Genomic DNA, 17,320 nt, shown 5'->3' with positions numbered 1-17,320 from the left:
TCCCCCTCCCTCCTTCTCTTTCTTTTTTCTTTCCCTCCCTTCCTTCTTCTCTTCTCCTCTTTCTCTTTTTCTTTCCCCCTCCGTCTCTCTTTTCTTTTCCTTTTATCTTTTTTAACCTAAAGTGACTATTTCTATTTTTTAATGGAAACAAGCAAATAAAATTCCAGATAAATAACAATATAACTTTAGAAGATATAAGTACACTATAAATGACAGAGAAATCATATTACTTATATCAGTGGTTCTTGATTAATTTAGATTTTCAAATTCATTTTGTAACCATAGGAAACTACACAGCTGTATGTTCAGTGCCAACAACAAATAAATCTCACTTAAGCCTCCAGGGCACTGACTACAATAGTCTTTGACTTTATTGTTCACGTCTGTCTTCAGTGATTAATTTGTTGTTACTTCAGCATCTCTTGTGCAGCTGAGACTTGAACACGTCTGCCAGGAGGAAATAGATGAGCTCTCTTTGTAGGTCTTTACATGAAAGTTCCTTGGGTGGAGAAGGTAAGTAGATGCTTGAACTATATCCCTAATTGATGTTCACTTATTCAGACATATATGCAGAATGGCAGAAGAAACCAGCTTGTCAAAAGGGACTAGAGTTTCCTGAGGAAAAATTTCTTTTTGAAGATTTTTAGAGTATGGTACAAATGAAGTGATTCAGCAATAGGACCAGAGAATAAGAGGGGAGTGATTTTGCCAGCATGACAGTTGGCACCTCAGAGTGTCTTGAACTAGCTATCCTGGCTGTGTGTGGTCTGGGAAGGAAAAAGCACGTGGGAAGGGAAAGAGATGCCACACTAAACTTGGAATTGCTTTGGGATCCACAGCCAGGGGAGATGTGCAGCTCCAGGTAGTGGAGGCCAGTGAGGTCCAAATGGTACCTTGGAGTGGCAGGAGCTAATATTGAGCAGTTACTACTTTGGATTCAAAAGAGCATATATAACACTTCTTTTGGACTCCTGTATACCTGAGTGTAGGAGTAATGTTGTACGAGATTGGTATTCTCAGGTTCTGAGAAGGTGAGGTGGGAAGGTTGTAGGTTTTGAGATTTCAGTTTTGATCTTATGTGACCTCATTTGTACTGATGGGCTGAAAAGACATGGATATTTGGGATATTATTCCATTCTTTTAATTTCCCAGTCACCAAATCTCATTTCTCCCACTGGTATTACCCCAAAGGCCCCATTTTCTTTTTCCATCCCAGTCTATTCTGCTTGTGCCTAATATACAGAGATAGATTAAAAGAGGTCAAGATGACATATCACCACTGGCCATTTTGAAGATTGGTTGTCTTCGCGGGCAGTCGATCAGACTAGTCACAGCCACAGAAAAATCGTCCCCCAAGGCAGCTTTTTCTAATTGCATCAGCAATTTGGTTTATCTTGGTTGTTAAACCAAATACAGCACAAACCCTCATAATGTATATTGCATTAAAAAATAAAGAAAACCAAATTAGGTAGAGGTAAGATTTGGTGGGACACAGAGATATACTTAATTAATCTTGACATAATTGTTAAAAAATTAAAATTTCAAGTAGCTACAGAATTCCTCTGATTCCTCACTGGCATTTGCCATTTCCAATCTGCAGTAATCTTACCTACCCCATCTGCTGAATTAAGATCTTGTTAAAGGTAAGGCCACACTTCTGTGTAGTTAAAAACCTTGCTTCAAGGTATATCTTGAGGGCATACAGGCAGATGGATCTTTGCATGCATCTTAAGTAGAATTATGTGTATACTTGCTAATCCTCAAATCTAGAGATTCATGGGGAGATGCAATAGATCACAGGGGTCCAGCATTGATCTGGAAATCAGATCACTAATCAAAGTTCTAATGAGTAAATGAACTTGGAGGAGCCACTGAGTTTCACTAACATATGTAAAAAGGGGGTAATGATTTTATTGGAACCACTTCCAAGACTAATACTATCTCTGAAATACTGAACCTAAATTTGAGTATCTACAAAAAAATGAATTAAGCTATTTTTGCCTTCTCAGCCAGGGTGGTATCAAATAAGGATGAAAAGGATGGGGATCAAGTCTCTTCAACTTGAAAGAGATCTCTCTCAAGGAAAGGGCCATTTTTTAAAAGACCTACCTCATTCTTAAAACAGATTTACTACAAAATGAACCCTGAATGGAACCAGGGATCTGATCTCACATCAAGGTAAATGTGCGCGTAAAGCAATAAACACCAAAGCCAGCCTCTTGCCTTGTACTGCCAAAGTACAGAAGGTAAATCCACCAGCCTCCCGACATGATAAATTCCATTTGTTACCTTCTCTCATGTGCCTCCAAGACTAAACTCGTCTCTTGGTGGCTTCATTTTGATTAAGTACTTTAGACCTCAGTGCAAACCACTTTTCTTAGGATTTGGCTCAAAATATTGATAATCATAAATTTCCATGTTTCTATTTCCAATCTGTGAGGACTTCAAAAAACTATTATGGAAACCAAGTACAATCTTAGGGAACAGACTCTGTATTTAATTTATAGGATGAAACTTGGGCTGCAACATTAATACTGTAATAATGCTGAATAATTTAAGTGAATTGTATTACATTCTTTGTGCTGTAAATCTTTTACTTATGTGTTTTAGACAAAATCATCAATTTAGCCTTGTAAAAAGCTTTCATTTTGCATTTATATTCTCCTGTCCCTTTGACATCTTCTCCATTTCTTTTTATTTGATTTCCGTGTTGCTAGATTCACTCCTAATTTGAAGAGTCACTGCAGCTGAAAACAATGACAATTTAATGGAGCCAAGCCGATCTACTACCTTGGGTGGAAGTAGTATGATGTGGTTGGCAGCGCCTTCCACATTCTAGCTGGCTGGGTGCTGGAAAACATCAACACCTCTACTAGAACGAAGTAGAAGGTGATAAATCGCAACTGGTGTTTTATTTACTTACTGATTTGTAAGCTGCAATATCGTTCTTAAAATGGTACAGTTTAAAGGAGCCATGCGAATCACCTAGTCTAATGGTGTTCAATGGATGCAGACTCATTCCCAAGGAAGTTTTCATTTGCTAATGGGACCAGAAAATAAAAACAAATAAATAAGGTTCATGCAGTGAGTTTATCAAATAGCTAAAATTGTTCCCTTTAAAGAATGATCACTTACTCTGCAGTTATATATTTTTTGCTATTTTTAATGCTAAAATATATTTTCTTATATGAAATGATGGTCATAGTAGGTGGTAGCTATTTTAAGTTTTAGTGTCTTTACACGGGAAAGTAAAATATAACAAATCTATGGCAGTACTCCTATTATAAATATGATCTTGATGGATGAAAGTCTGAGGACCACATATCTGATCTCATTATCTATTTCATTGAGATTTGGGGAAGTGGTTACCTGGCTTGTGGGCAGCCATTCAGCTAGTCAATGGCATCAAAGCCATGTGGCCTTGGATAAGCTCATATTCTTAAAGTATAGATGTGTGCGAAGGAAAGTACATGCTGTACCTACAAATTCAAAGACTTACCCAGAAACTATTGTAATACTGTGTTCTGTTTATACAGCTCTCACGTGCAGTCTTTGTGGTCACATGAGAGTTGTAGCTAACATTCAAATATTGTAATTTGTCTCAAAAAAAAAAAAAACCCAAAACAAAAATCAAAGCAAATGGTTCTCAAAGAGTCACCTCTTCAATAGACTCTATCCTTGGAGAGGTCAATGTGGAGGAAAAATTCAGGGTTAGTCTACTTGTAGTGCAGATGATGATGATGGTTTCAAGGATATCTGTACTCATTCACCTTTGCAACTGCATTTGGGTTCTATCTTTTTATCTGCATCAGGCACGGAGCGGCCCACTGTGTGCTGTGAGAAGAATGAAAGGAGTTCTGACAAGCATCCCTATACGAAAAAGATTTCAAGTCATTTTGACACTGGGATAAAAGTTAGATTTCTGTGTCTGAGATTTCAAGTTATCTTTGTAAATGGCTCTCTCTAATTGAATCAGCAAACCCTTAGGGAAGAGCTTTCACTTCCTTTCTGTTGTCCGTTATGCCAAGCACACCAAGGGTTCTCAATAAATAATGCTACACGGAGTACAGAAGGCCAAGGAGTGGGCATAACATATATTGCTTTTGATTGTTCCTCTGACAAAAATGAATTAAACGACAGAGACGAAAGGAGTAGGCAATGAAGAAATGTAAACGAAAACTTGAACGTGACTCTTTATTTTACTCCATAAAGCTTTACTACAAAGCTAATTATGTATTAGCTTTCGGTCCTTAAGTTTAGAAGTTCAACGTTAGATATCACAAAGCTGATAGATTTCTCAGAAAAGATATAGATAATATTTTATGTTTTCTTCCTAATATAATATTCCCCCCCAAACGAAATCCATTGCCTATTATTATTGATATTGTGCTATGCTGGCAGCAAACTTAAAATGGAAGAGAATAGGATTCAAGTCATTAACTCTTATTAGTAAAGTTAATAAATCAGGGAAGTAGCTAATATCAGGGAAGTAGTTGTTGCATCACTAGAGTGCTCAAATGTTGACCTTCCCTTCGTTCTCCTTTAGAACAAAGTTCTTACAGGTATTATAGTTTGGCGAATTTATGATGTGTTGTTATTATCTGTCTCCTTCCTTTCCAGATGGGGCAAGGATGCTACCAAGACCTAACACAGGCCCATCCATACTCCATCAGTCATTAAGCGCATATTTAATGCCTACAAAGTGCGGGGGAACATGCTGGCTGCTGGAGATTAAGAGGTGAAGATAGTCTAGTGAAGACGACAGATAATTCTGGAAGGCATAACCTAAAGAGCAAGAAGAGCTGAGCTAGGGGAAGTTGGGTGGGGGTGGATCTGTCTGACCAGCTTCCTAAAGGAAGTGATGTTAAAGGGGAAACCTGACTAATGAGTAGGAGTTTCCCCAAGTTCTCTTTCTTTGTCTTTTCAGGTTACTGGAAAAGCTGATGGGGTTTGTGGTGGGAACGTACTGTTTAATTGTCATCTGCTGCAATGGTCAATACGAAAAATGTTTCTACTCTTACTAACTGGTGTTCAGATAGCACGATTCATGTTGATCATAGGCTAATATGTCTGGACTATCTGGCTTTGCTATGCAGTATTCTCACCTTTCCCTAAACTTGAATGCCAAAGTGAACCTTGGTCAGCCCTGCTTTGTGGGCTCCATGTCTAAATACACCTCTTTCCTTCCTCAGGGTAATGAGGAGGTGGAACAAACTCTTAATTTTAAAAGAATTGCAACTGAAAGTTATTCTGACTCTATTGCTGAGAGGTGTGACCCTCATAGTCACTTGAAATCCCATCTGAGCTGAGTCTTTCAGACATTCAGGAGTGAAAAGCAATGCCAGCCTTGGAGAGATAAACCAGCTCAGCTCTTACTCCATTCACTGTTTTCTCACTATGAAATTTTATATTTCACATGTGCCATAATACAAGCAAGATGGAGGGCTGCTCCTTTTTCACTGAGATGCACACACACACACACGCGCACACACACACACACACACACACACGAACATGCAAGCACAGCCCTTCAGAGCTGCCTGCTTAACTTCTCACAGCAACTTCCTCCATTCAGGGTGGGCTGTGGTCCCCAAGGGAAGCCTCAGCATCTGACTTTGGCAGAGAATCCCATTCCCATGAAAGTCAGAGCTGCCCTCACTCACCCAAGGAAGAGCCTGGCGAGGTTCTCACACTTTGGCCTCTGGGTTCCCCAGAGAGAGTGTGCACCCAATGTGGACCAAGGAGGGGGTCTCCAATACTCCCCAACTCATGCAGACCCACAGGTGATTAGAAACTTCTTGCTTCTGAATGTGAAAAAAATGAGATCTACAGAAATCTCCATCAACCCACGGCTCAGCCTCTTGCTGCTCTATAAAAATGAATGTTGGCAGTGCTTTATATATCAAACTTGTCCAAGTAGAGCCTGACCTTTGGGCCTTGGGATCCATGCTGAATTCATATCCATTTAGATTTGACCCCATTTCAAGTGTTCAGAGAAATGCAAAAGAATTTTACAATAGCTACTACCCTTCCCCCCAAAATAAGTGAATGAAACATGAGGAGAAAAAACAAATGGAGAAATTTGTGAGAACAGTTGGCTTCGTCTGCATTTGCAAACAGAAAGAGGCAATTTGTCAGAGTTTAAATTGCCTTATAAAGTATCTTTACACAGCGGAAGAGATGGTCAGAAATGCACTTTTGGCCCAAATTTCCTTTCATTTGTCCCTTGAGATTTCTCTTTCCTACTTTTTACCCCATCTTTCTGACCCTCTGGCTTTCTCTCTGTTTTGAGTATGGAGACAATTTCAATTTCATCATACGAGTGGGTCAAAACCTTATTTTAGGAATCATCATGGCTAAAAGAGCACTGCTTTTTCAGAAGTAAATAGTTCTGTGGACTGTATTCACACTTACAAAATACAGCCTCATCTACCGAGTCCTCCCTCCCACGGCTGGTGTGGAGTCCAGAGCACAGTCTGATGAGGTCACTGGGCCCAGCTGCCTTGGTGGCAGGTCCTTTACTGCCCCATGTTATTTTTATAGACCATGGAAATCAAGCTGATGGTTTAAAAGTGTTTTATGATAAATAAATAAATAAAATTCAGTCTGCATAACTGGTGTAGATAGGCATAGACACTCATAGGTATTCAGGTAGTACCCAAGCTATAAGTGTCTATGAATGAGCTCTGGTGATGTTCTGGCTAGCATCATTATTCTTCCTCCCTTGGTCTGAAGGCCTGCTTCCCTCTGCCATGAAAGTTCAGCCGAAAATGCTCCAAGTCCCCTCGTTCAGAACCTGGAGCCAGGCTGAAGTGGAAGGCCCTTCTCTGTGGTTTCCATAACAAAGTGCTCTGTGCACACCCGGGACTCACATTTCTCTCTTGTACTGTAATGCTCTGTTTCACTGACCAGGTTATATTCTCGATTCTACCGCAACACTTGGCTCGATCAATGTATGTTGAACAAATCTTTTTTTTTCTTTTAATGTAATGTTCGAGAAATCATGGTTAGTTCTCTAATAGCTCAAAGTCAAATAGACTTTGTATAGGTTAGCCTGAGGACTTAATAAACTTTGTTTAAATTGTTCCTATGGAAAAAAAAAAAAACCTCACCAGAGTGCCAAACAACCAATAAAAAATGAACTTTTGGAACTCAATACTCAAAAATGGAGACTGTTGAGAGAACAGTTACCTGCTTTCTAACTATATGAAAGGGCTCATGTTTCTGCTTCTGAGAGCAAAGATACTGGAACAGCAACCAGGACACTGCTAGAGAACAGAACTAGGAGTATGCAGAAAAGATTGTCCCCTTGCTCTGGCCTCAGCAGCTTACTGTGCCATTCTGTCCGCCTTTCTTAATGAGAGCTGTGTCTGAAGTGTGAAGACCTCTAAGTGAGAAAAGCTGTCAGCAGGCTTCAGCTGTGCCAGAACGAAGGAAATACATCGATGGCATTTGTTTGCTTACACATTAGTCAGTAACTTATCTATAAAACAAACAATGATTCTATCTTCTTCCATTCAATTTTAATCCTTTCCTGTGTTTCTACTCTTTGTACTTTCTATTCTGTTTTGTTTCTGAGAGGAGTGTCAGTACAGATTTCTAGGGAGTACAAGCTCGGAGTAACCTGCTGGTATAGTACACTGCCAGCAGTATGTATCATTCCTTTTACTCAGTTAATTCCCTGCCAATAATCCTGGATGTCCCTTAGGCAGGAGCTAAATGTGATAAATGTCAGAAAACGAACTGACTGCCATAGAAACCAAAATCCACCAGGGAGAAGGGCAAAACCACTAACATATTTTCAGTTGTAACCAGATCAGACTGTAACTGCCTAATCCCTAATAAATAAAGGGGGATAAAGAATTGAAATCTCCTTTGGAAATAGCTCTGTTCCAGAATTTCACAGAAAAATGTCATAATAAAACTTGATGTACATGGGACTATGAAAATAGCTGTTGCATTAATCAGTCTAATCACACACACACACACACACACACACCCACCCACCCACCCTTAATAGGGCAGCATATTGGGCCAAAAAATAGCAATTGTTTGACATTCGATTAAAGACATGTTTGAATAAACTCCTTGAGGGCAAGGATTATGCATTTATGCTTTTTGGCTAAGAGATGTAGTGTGTGGAGCATGGCTAGAAGCAGACAAACATGATCTGAGTTTTAGTTCTGCCACCTGATAGCTGTGTGACTTAGGCAAATTATTAAGCCACCGTGTCCTCAACTTCTTCGTGAAGAAAAAAGAAAATTATTCCTATTTCTTAGAAATGTCATGGAGAAAGCACTTAGCACGTAGCAGATGCTCAGTAAATGAGAGTTCCTTTCTGCAGCACCAAGTATGCTTGCTAGACCTTAATCTATGTTCGACAATTTTCTTTCTTGATGTTTTGTCGTTTTTTGTCATTGCCCCAGATAGGTTATGATTTCTCTGAAGGTTTGAAGACTTAATCTTTCATATATCCTTTGTTAAGAAGCTACAGCGGACATAGTCCACCAAAATGAGAGAGTAAATAAAAAGAATAATAGAGAAACACAAGAGATCCAGAAGCAGGAAATCTCATGAAGGAAAGAAATGAAGGGATTCTCAGGATGGTGGCAGAAAATCCTAGGATGATAGCTGTATCAGCAGGCCTAGAATACACCCGTCAAGATTGTTGCTGAGACAGTAGGCTCTTGGGGAGATGTAGCCAAGAAAAGAGACAGAGCAAATAGTTTATTTGACAGGAATTACAGTGTGGAAGATGTATTGAGAGATGTTTTACAGAGCTGTTGGACGGTATGAAAAAACTTAGCTAGAGATTCAAAAAACTTTACAAATGAAAAAAAAAATTAGACTCTTTCATCCTGGAGAGGAATTATCATTATAGTACACTTATTGTTTTAGTAGCAAACATTTCTCTCTTCATAATTCTGAAAACATTGATATGGACTTTAGCAAATTTTTGACATGACCATATTGTGGCTAAGAGAGTGAGAGAGAAAAGGTTGGAAATAAAACTAAAATCTTCACACATTATAATAAATAATAGATGTTGCTTAAAATTAGTAAATTCAGAGGTATCAGGTATGGATGAATTTAGAAATATGAAGGTAAATACCAGAAGAAGCAACTCAAAATGATGAAAGTGGTTTCCTCTAAAGAGGAAGAAAAGTGAGGGAATAGGGTACCAATGAATAACTTTTGCATTTTTGCAATATTTGTCTTTTTATATAAATTGCATGTCTTAATAAAAAATTTTAAAATAAATTTTTAAACAAGGATAGTAATTGTATTTTAGAATCTCAAAATTCAGAATTATAGAATACAGTTTTAATAAAGGAAGTAAACAAGGTCTGATGACTAAAAGTAAATTACTCAGCAACAAGTCTGGGCCCAGAATCCACATGTTGTATTTCTCATGTATATTCATGCTGCTCTTACTACACAGCATATCTCATTAATTACATTTCTTATAGCAGCTAGCATGGTTTTCTGTATACAGGAGGTGCTTAAATATTTGTTGAATGATAAATAACTATACTGATTGCTGGATTTTTTTTATGATGATTTTTAATGAGCCTTGTCTGGAGAGCTGAGGGGTCATATCTGAAGTTTGTAGTTTCGTTCTATATGGATGGATAAGATTATAGCTTAAAAGGATTTTTAAAAAGCTCTCCCCGAAATCTGATTCTGAGGTAGACATTCCACAGATCTAATCTACTTTATACAATGCATGGGTTGCCAGAAACTCATTCGAGACAATTGATATTTGAGTGAGGCAGTCAGTGGGAATTTTAATTATGCATTCCTATATAGTCTCTAAACTCCATTCTTGGGATAAGCCAGAACCCTGTTTGAAAACTCTCTCTAAGGAACCTATGGGAAACCCTGAAAAGAGGATGGGATGAAAGAAGTATTCTTGCTAAAGCAGTAAGAGAAACATTGAAACAGAGCTTCAGAATACATTATACTTATACCACATTAACTTAGCTTCTCCGGGAAAAATATTCACTGACTTCAAATCTAGTATTTTGGCTTCAGATTTTATAATGCAGCTTAATAACAGAAACATTAAAATAAACAGTGTCATAATGTCTTTGCAAAATTTCCAGTGGAAGATGTCTGTCATATTACCTAATTCCCTCAATGATAAAGGTACCTTTGAATTCATTTCCAGGAAAAAGTTTGCCTCCACTGATGAACTTGCATGCTTTCTTTTATATTAAAAAAAAAACAAAACAAAACCCTATATCCCCACATAATTTCTTTTTCCTTAGTTGCCTAGAAACTTGGAGTTAAACGAGAGCTCAGTTTTGGAATTCACTCATTACACGTGTCTACTAACATTTAATTTGGATTGTTTTAATGGAATTAGTTCTGATGATCCTTACTTTGCAAAGAGAAACAAACTGACACGTGCTAATTACCTACGAGGTGCAGGCTTTGTACTTTTTGTATGTCTCATGGGTTATTTCATGGAATTTTTTCAATAATTTTGCAAAATAGGTATCATTCTCATTTTACAGATTATATAGCTTAGTTTCAGGGAATTTAAGTAACTTGGCCAAGGCTATATGGTCAGTAAGATGCTTATGACATTTTTGGAAATAAACAACATATAAATTCTCAATAATATACCTTTTATATTCAGATTGATATAAAAATTATTCATAGTTTTCTTTTCCTTTGACCTTAAAACCATACAGCCTATAACACAGACAGACAGACAGACAGACAGATACACAAACACACACACACACACACACACCCCATAACAGCTTTCCATTCCTTGTTTTGCTCTCCCCTCTTCTCCTTCTGTTTCTGTGTCCATATGTTGAGACTTCCTCTCAGGTGCTCTGTTAGCCCTTAGAGGTGCAAAGGTGAATTATACACAGATTCTGGTCTCAAGGAGCTTACAGTTTAGTGGAAGGGTTAAAGTATAGACTTGACTACCATTCAAGGTAGAAAGCCATGAATGCAATGAGAGATACAAAATGCTTTGTGAGTTCAGAGAGGGAAAGACAAATTCCACGGTCTCAGCTCTCTAGGAATTCACAGTTCTGTGGACCAAATAAATGCCTAAGCAAAATTATAATATAATACAAGAACTGAACTGGATGTGTTTGCACTATGTTGTATGCACTAGATAAGGAAGAAATGAACTTTACTTGTTTCACAGCTTGAGGAGGGGTGATTATAGCAACATGGGCAGTTAAGGCAGGGGATGTAAGAGTCCAGAGGCTAGGGTTCCAAGACACCTCAGAACTGTCTAAGCAGGTAGACAGTGGAGAAAAGATACTGACTGGACAAAAGATAGTCATAGGGAAGAGAGCTGGTCCTGTGAAGAGGAACCTTACGGAGTGACTGGATCTGGGTTAAGTTGAAATTCCAGAGTGAAGGCCTGGCAAAGCAACAGAAGTAACTAGAATCGTCACCACTGGCCTCAGCCCTAAGGGATGTGGAGGAAGTCAGAATTGCTTAGACACACTGTCTGTCCATTCCATTACTGGGAGGGACAAGGGAGTTGGAAAGAAGGAGATTGAAGGGCATATTGTGATAATGTGAGCACGTGGGGCAGCAGCAGTGGAGATGGAGAAGAAGAAGAGGTGTGGATGGTCACCAGTGGCATTAGAGTAGCATGTGGGAAGGTGGGCCTAAGGGAGAGAGAGGAATTACACAGACTGCAGAGGTTCTAAGCCTGGTAACTGGGAAAATGGATTCAAAGAGGTAGGAGGGTAGAAGGATGCTGGAGACTTGAGCATGTTTAAAGATAGAAAGTAGAGAGGAAAGATATAAGAGATAGTACCTGATGGGACAAGTCTTCTGGAGCAAGAGCTGAAGTATAGTATTGGCCTTAGAGAAGCAAAATGTGAGGAGCAAGGGAGAGAATGGGAGAGAGTACTGGTGAACAGAGGCATTAGTTTAAAAAGAGGCATTCAGAGTTCGGTAGAAGGGAGGAGCTGCCTGGTCCCATGGCAGCTGTACATTCAAAATCTCTAAGATGCTCTTAGCATATAGATATTGTGAAGGTCTCCTTGCCCCTGGCCTGCCACCCTGCCCTGCTCCCTTCCCCCCCACCGCCCCTTGCCCCTGTATGTTTTCTATAGTGTAACTGCAGTGATATTTCTGGAGAGCAAATCTGAATCTTTAACATTCAACATGTTTGATGTAAGCAGCTACCTTGTGATAGGCATCAGTTATGCCTCTGCTTAAAAACAAACCATATAATTTCCCCATGACTTTCTTTTGCCCTCAGGACAATTATCTAAACTCCTGACTATAGATTGTAAGGTTCTTTATGATCTGGCCCCAGCTTACCTCTCTAGTCTTATCTCTTTCTTCTCTTGACCTTGCATTCTATCATCCAACCCTACTGAACTACAGGGACTCTTCCAAAAGAACTCAATCTGTGTCTAGAAAGCATTATCTCTTTCATCTCACTAACTCCTTTTCTTTCTTGAGGTAGACACTTAGATGATACCTCATCTAAGAAGCCTTTTCTGGTTCCCAAGGCTATAATAGGTGCTTCATCTCTGTGTTCTTAGAATACCTTACAGCATCTTATATCAGAAACCATGTAATACTACATTATAATCACTTATTTCTATCAGATGGACAGGGGTTGTGTCTTGGTCACTATTGGTAAATTATTGATGGTCCACACATGTTTTCTGAAAGAGAGAATCACTTAAAATATTGCTGATAAAATTTTCTTAGTTGACTCTTACCCATACTATTCCCTATGATGCAGCTGAGTTCAGCCTCCATTAAAAGTGCCTCTGCACAAGAATATACAATGAGGTAAAGGCAGTCTCTTCAATAAATAGTGTTGGGAAAACTGAACAGATTTATGCAAAAAATGAAACTAGAACATTTGCACAGAAGATATACAAGAATAAACTCAAAATGAATTAAAGACTTAAATGTAAGACCTGAAACCAGAAAACTTCTAGGAGAAACATAGGCAGTAAATTCTTTGACATCGCTCTTAGCACTATATTTTAGATGTCTCCTCGAGCACAGGAAACAAGAAAAAAAATGGGACTACATCAAACTAAAAAATTTTTGTGCAGTGAAGGAAACCAACAAAATGAAAAGACAACCTACTAAATGGGTGAAGATATTTGTCAACGATACATCTGGTAAGGAATTAATACTCAAAATATATAGAACTTATACAAACAAACAGACAATCCAATTAAAAAGTGGGAAGAGGACCTGAATAGACACTTCTCCAAAGAGTGGACATACAGATGGCCAACGGACATGTGAAAACATGCTCAACATCACTAATCATCAGAGAAATGCAAATTAAAACCACAATGAGATATCATCAACAAACAAGTGTTGGCGAGGATGTGGAGAAAAGGGAACCTTCATGCACTGTTTTTGGGACTATAATTTGGTGCAGCCACTATGAAAAACAGTATAGAGGTTCCTCAAAAAATTAAAAATAGAACTACCATATGATCCATCAATCCCACTTCTGGGTTTTTATCCAAAGAAATCCAAACTAATCCAACTAATATGAACAGATATATGTGTCCTTATACTTATTGCAGCATTATTTACAATAGTCAAGATACGGAACGACCTAAATGTCCGTCAACAGACAAATGGATAAAGAAGAGCTGGTGCATATATACAATGGAATATTAGCCTTAGAAAAGAATAAAATCTTACCATTTGTGCCAGCATGGATGGACCTACAGTGTATTATGCTAAGTGAAATAAGTCAGACAGAGAAAGACAAATACCATATGATTTCACTCATATGTGGAATATGAAAAACAAAATAAGTGAATAAACAAAATAGAAACAAACTCATAGATACAAAGAATGTTCTAGTGGTTGCCAAATGGAAGGGTGGTTGGGGGGATGGGTGAAAAAGGGGAAGAAATTAAGATGTACATTGATAGTTACAAAATAGTCATGCGGATGTAAGGTATATATCATAGGGAATATAGTCAATAACATTATAATAATTATGTATGGTGTCAGGGGGCTACTAGACTTATTGGGGGATCGCCTCGTAAGTTATATAAATGTCTAACCACTATGCCGTACATCTGAAACTATTATAATATTGAATGTCAACTTTAATTGAAAAATTAAAAAAACCTTTTTAAGTACCTCTGCAGAATCTCCTTCCACAGGTTCAATCCATGGAGCAGCTGAGAGTGAATTCTCTGGTTACCAGTTCTGATATTAGAGCTGTTGGTGCAGGTCCATGGGCAAATGATGAGTTAAGTGCATACCTGGTATGAAGGAAGGTGGAAGTGCTAGCTCCTGTTCCTACCTCTGAAGAAGAGAGGGTGATATCATCCTCAAATCCTCAGAACAGAAGAAAGGATGATGGGTCAAAGGTATAATTCATTTGTCCAACAAATACGTTTTGGGTGTCTACCACATAGTAGATTTGTTAGGGTTTGGAATACAATGAGAAGAAAGACACAATCCCTGCCTTCAAATAGCTTGCAGTCTAGTTGAGGAAGACACATAAGAACAAAGATATATGAGGGGTGGTACCTGCTAGAAGAGAAAGTAGAGGGAGCTGCTAGAGAATATAAATGGAGTTTGGGAAGCCAGGAAAACCTATTAGAGGAAATGTCTTAGCTGGCACTGAAAAAACTTAAGGTTAGGTTAATCAGGCAGAGTAGAGCAGAATAATGTTCCAAACTGAATGAACAGCATATTTGAAGACCTGTGGGTGAGAGAAAGCATGGTACTTTTCAGGAATTGGAGGATACTTTTTATGGAGGGAGCTAGAGTGCAGAGTGTGTATGAGTTTGAAGGAGAAATGCAAGTGAATGGGTGGGAATGAGGAGAAGAAGAAAGCTGGAAATAGAGACCAATTAATCATGAGTCCTTGCAGGAGCCAGGTCACACAAGGTTTTATAAGCCATATAAGGAGATGGATCTTTTCCCGAGAAAATGAAGATCATTTAAGGGGCTTAGGCAGGTGACGGACATGACCAAATTTCTATTTTGGAATGCTCACTCTGGTTGCAGGTTGGCAAGCCTGGAAGGAGGCAGGCCAGTTAGCAAGCACTTGAAGTGAGAAGGGGCAATGGTCAGAACCTATCCTGGATGTTTTGTCCTTCAGTATGTCCATTTAGAATTCATTCATCTGTGCCAGAACTTGTGGGACATAGAGATATACCTGCCATCTCATTGGCCTCATGGCATTCCCCAATAGAGATCATTCACCAGGAAATATCTCTTCACCCCTGTTGCCAATGAGAATTCCAATGGCTAAATGTCCTCAACACCCCTTTCAAGGCCTGCCATAGAACAGGTCTCAAGGAGGTCAGGGAAGAGGCAAGTTCAAACTTGGTCCTTAGGGAAAGAGTAAAAGAGAAAAGGGTATGGCCAATGTGGAGAGGAATGAGACAAAGACACAGAGACGGAGTAGAAATGTAAGCCAAAGACCAGAATGGGAGGCCACACCCTCATGTGCTCACCCACACAGACCTGTGGACTAAGAAGTAGGGCCAAAAAAGCTCCCTGTTTATTAAGATCATGTTTCCTAAAGGTGGAGCTGAACTTAAGCTCCTGTGAAAAGTAAACTGTGGAAAATGCCAGTGATTCATGGTGGAGGGAATTAGCAGTCCAAAGAAAGGGAAACAGGTCAACCACCCTCATTCTTTCATCCTGGGGGACCTTGAAACTTGATTTTGCAGGATGCAAAGGAAAGTAGTCATTGGCTTCCCTTTATTATGCTCAATTTATTGCTTGTAGAATAAGATGTCACTTTATTGTTCAGATTCATTGCATAAAATGTAAATATTCAGCCAGAGTTCTCTAATTAGTATCCATAGAGCTGCCCGGGTTGTGTGTGCATGTGTGTGTGTGTGTACATGTGCGTGTGTGCATGTGTGTGCATGTGTGTGTGTGTAAGTTTGGTCTTCCCTGCTTAAAACGCAATGTAGAAGGGGTAAGATGATTCGCTCACATTGCATCTCTCTGATGCTTACCAGTCTAAAAATTTGTTCAGTCTTCTGTTTCAAACCTAAAACTCCATAAACACCTTCAGAATCTCAGGTGTTTGTGCTTGACTCTAATTAACATTAATGTGAAAATTTACTGGTTACAGTAGCGCACCAGCTAAATGGATTTTTGCTTCCTTTTGATTTCACAGAAAGAAACCACTGCTCCCCTCTACCAAACTGATAACTGACATCTGATTAGAAAAGGCAAAACTAATTAAAATAGGTGCAAAGGGGATTGTCTGAGTCACCTACATTAATGCACATTACAGTTAAATATCTGTCAGATTTTCCATTAACCCTCTTACATTTCAGTCTCCAGGATCAAATCTATTTCTTAACCTCATACCCCTTTTTTTCCCTAGTTGGAAAGTTGGTATTCAACAGGCTAAATTACCCACTAATGCTTTAAATGCACAGCTCTTATTGATGGATATAACACATGGACAAAGACCTTGGAATGAGAATAATAGAAGCCATTCCCCTAACTGTGGATTTAAACTTTTTTTTTTTTAAATTATGATTCCAAGGCTAACATGTTTTTCTTGTGTTTATTTCTTTTTGTGTTTATTTCTTTATTGAGGGATAAAGGATTTAATTGTTGCTTTACACTAATTCATGCTATTGTGCTCTGAGTTATTACACACTGGGATGACAAAATAGAAATGAAAGTGGAATACCCAGCAAATAGAGTTCTATTCTATAAAAGGTTAAAATAACATGTTGGACTTGTAGATTTAGGGGCAAGGCCCATGTGATATGGGCTCAGTCGCTATGTAGAGTAGACTGTCAAGGATTAGGACAATGTAGTCTGTATAATCAATGGAAATCCAATAAGTATTAGGGACAGATGTCTTCTTCAGATCAAAAGCTCATTGAAAGGAGGGACCATGTCTTCCTGATCTTTTAGATGAGTGCAAAGAGAGTTCTTTGCATCATTTAATCTTTTAATCTCCAATTCTTGGCACATTGTAAGTGCTCAATAAATTTTCATCATATGAATGAGTGCAAGAATTATAGTTTCACCCTATTGTGAAACTGAACAGGTTTTTAAATCTTGATGGGTTATGTTAAAGAAAAATAAAATAAGTTTTCCTTATCATTAAAGCAAATCTAACAAAACCCTTGGATTTCTGGCTTTAAAAACTAAATCATATACCATTCCCTTGGGTTTTTCCATTTTTATCTAAGACCAGAGGTACCAAGAAGCCCAGCAGCAAATCAGCCTAGCAACAGAAACAAGAATAAGCCTGTGATATGATAAAAATAGCTCAATTTGAAAATTCTCTCTATTTATGTTTTAAAAGCTTTTTTAAACTTTATTTTTCTTCTTACTA

The 17,320-nt window shown here is 38.5% G+C and overlaps 1 protein-coding gene across 1 annotated transcript in view; it reads right to left on the bottom strand.

Annotated features, from left to right (window-relative positions):
• Window positions 1-17,320, bottom strand: part of MAML2 (mastermind like transcriptional coactivator 2) — a 324,105-nt gene that overhangs the window by 75,563 nt on the left and 231,222 nt on the right. The window lies entirely within an intron of this gene.

Source organism: Pteropus medius, unplaced genomic scaffold (genome assembly GCF_902729225.1).
Source record: "Pteropus medius unplaced genomic scaffold, Ma_sr-lr_union100, whole genome shotgun sequence".
Lineage (NCBI taxonomy): Eukaryota > Metazoa > Chordata > Mammalia > Chiroptera > Pteropodidae > Pteropus > Pteropus medius.
The sequence above is the reverse complement of the archived record's forward strand: the minus strand, read 5'-3'. Positions and strand labels throughout refer to the sequence as shown.